A 2,822-nucleotide genomic window follows, 5' to 3' on the forward strand; every position below is an offset into this window, starting at 1 on the left:
CCACGAGGTGAGATCTTGCATGGAGCCCCGGTCCGAGGGAGATTGACAGTCATGTTTAGCTTCTTCCATTTTCTAATGATTGCTCCAACAGTGGACCTTTTTTCACCAAGCTGCTTGGCAATTTCCCCGTAGCCCTTTCCAGCCTTGTGGAGGTGTACAATTTTGTCTCTAGTGTCTTTGGACAGCTCTTTGGTCTTGGCCATGTTAGTAGTTGGATTCTTACTGACTGTATGGGGTGGACAGGTGTCTTTATGCAGCTAACGACCTCAAACAGGTGCATCTAATTTAGGATAATAAATGGAGTGGAGGTGGACATTTTGAAGGCAGACTAACAGGTCTTTGAGAGTCAGAATTCTAGCTGATAGACAGGTGTTCAAATACTTATTTGCAGCTGTATCATACAAATAAATAGTTAAAATATCATACATTGTGATTTCTGGATTTTTTTTTTTAGATTATGTCTCTCACAGTGGACATGCACCTACGATGACAATTTCAGGCCCCTCCATGATTTCTAAGTGGGAGAACTTGCAAAATAGCAGGGTGTTCAAATACTTATTTTCCTCACTATGATAATATGAACATGCGCCACGGCGGGTGCAGTGATCACTCAGAGGAGAGGAAAGAGCCAGGAGAGGAGCCAAGCTTGCCCAGCTTGGACTTAATTCTGCTCCTAGAGATCTGGTCTGGACAAAATGGTACTCTTACTGACTAGCTAACGGAATTCAGAGACTGTTGTGTCTCAAGGCAGCATTGTTACAGAGACCTGCCCCATCAACATCCCGGATCAAGCATTCGGCAGAAGGTCCATGTTCCGAGCTGTCAGCACAAGATGAGAGTAAGTGGACTCTGTGTTTTACATCGATGATGCTTGGTGCTCAAATGCAGTCAAGATGGACTCTGTTTCCCAAATGTCAGACTGTTTATTGTGAAGATGAAACTTTCATGTTATCATCTGGTTGTTGCTGTTTCCATTCACCCCAGATTCAAATTCAATAAATGCACTGTGGAATGTTTGGGGTGTATACGTGTAGCCTATGTAAATAACTGTATATACTGTTTTATTTTATTTTATATGTTACCAAATTTTAATATAGGCCTACACTTAATATGTTGTGTGTGTAGCATGAAGGAATTCCAAATTGTGTTTCGTTATGCAGCCTGTGCTGTACAATGACTAATAAACTACCTTGTACCTTGTAGTATGCACAGCTCTGAAATAGAGAATGGTGAATAAATAAATATTAAGTGGTAACCAGTAAACAGGTGGCTGAATAGAGACAGAGTTACTGGATTATAGCACAGGAATCGTTCCTGACACTGTGAGTCAGAAATCTGCTGTTCATCAGAGTGATGGCTTGTGGGAAGAAACTGTTCCTGAGTCTGTTGGTTTTGACGTACAGTGCTCTGTAGCGCCTACCAGAGGGGAGAAGCTGGAACAGGTTGTGTCCGGGGTGAGATGGATCTGCAGAGATGTTTCCTGCCCGTTTCCTGACTCTGGAAATGTATAAGTCCTGAATGGAGGGCAGGTTGGCACCGATGAGGATGGTGTTGAACGCAGAGCTGAAGTCCACGAACAGGATCCTTGCATATGTCCCTGGAGAGTCGAGGTGTTGCAGGATGTGATGCAGACCCAAGTTGACTGCATCATCCACTGACCTGTTAGCCATGTAGGCAAACTGCAGGGTGTCCAGCAGGGGGCCTGTAATGTCCTTCAGGTGAAACACCAGTCTTTCAAAGGACTTCATGACTACAGATGTCAGGGCGACGGGCCTGTAGTCATTCAGTCCAGAGATGGAAGGTTTTTTGGGGACCGGGATGATTGTGGAGTGTTTGAAGCAGGAGGGAACTTCAGACAGCTCCAGTGATCTATTGAAGATCTGAGTGAAGATAGGGGCCAGCTGGTCCGCACAGATTTTCAGGCACGATGGTGAGACAGCGTCTGGGCCAGGAGCCTTCCTGATCTTCTGCCTCTGGAAGAGGTGGCTCACGTCCTCTTCACAGATCTTGAGTGCAGGTGAGGGGTCAGAGACGGGGGGTGAGAGCGTGGCAGTGGGGGAAGGTGACTGTTTGAAGATGGTGTTGGAGTGGGGGAGAGGTGTGACTGTGGGCTTTTCAAAACTACAATAGAAACCATTCAGCTCATCTGCCAGTCATTGAGTACCAGCAGTGTTGGGGGATGGTCTCCTGTATCCAACGAAGGTTAAAATCAAGGGCTCAGCTATTTAACCTCAGTGGGGTCGTTGGCCCGGGTCATCGATCCCACTGAGGTTAAGTAGCTGAGTTTCCCTGCCAGTTAGTCAGAACTGAAGAAGTCCTTTGGATGAGGGACGAAACGTCTTCCAGTATCTTCAACCAAGTCCAGTTGCCTTTGATTTTAACCTTCGTTGGATAACTATGACCTGGATGACTGAGAATCTTCATAGACTTCTCCTGTCTTAGTTTCTCTGCATTGGCTTCCTGTAAAATCCAGAATAGAATTTAAAATCATTCTTCTTACCTACAAAGCTCTTAATGGTCAGGCACCATCTTATCTTAAAGAGCTCATAGTACCTTACTACCCCACCAGAGCACTGCGCTCCCAGAATGCAGGGTTACTTGTGGTTCCTAGAGTCTCCAAAAGTAGAATGGGAGCCAGAGCGTTCAGCTATCAAGCTCCTCTCCTGTGGAACCAGGTTCCAGTTTGGGTTCAGGAGGCAGACACCATCTCCACATTTAAGAGTAGGCTTAAGACTTTCGTCTTTGATAAAGCTTATAGTTAGGGCTGGCTCAGGTGAGTCCTGAACCATCCCTTAGTTATGCTGCTATAGGCCTAGACTGCC

Source organism: Micropterus dolomieu, linkage group LG01, assembly GCF_021292245.1.
Source record: "Micropterus dolomieu isolate WLL.071019.BEF.003 ecotype Adirondacks linkage group LG01, ASM2129224v1, whole genome shotgun sequence".
NCBI lineage: Eukaryota > Metazoa > Chordata > Actinopteri > Centrarchiformes > Centrarchidae > Micropterus > Micropterus dolomieu.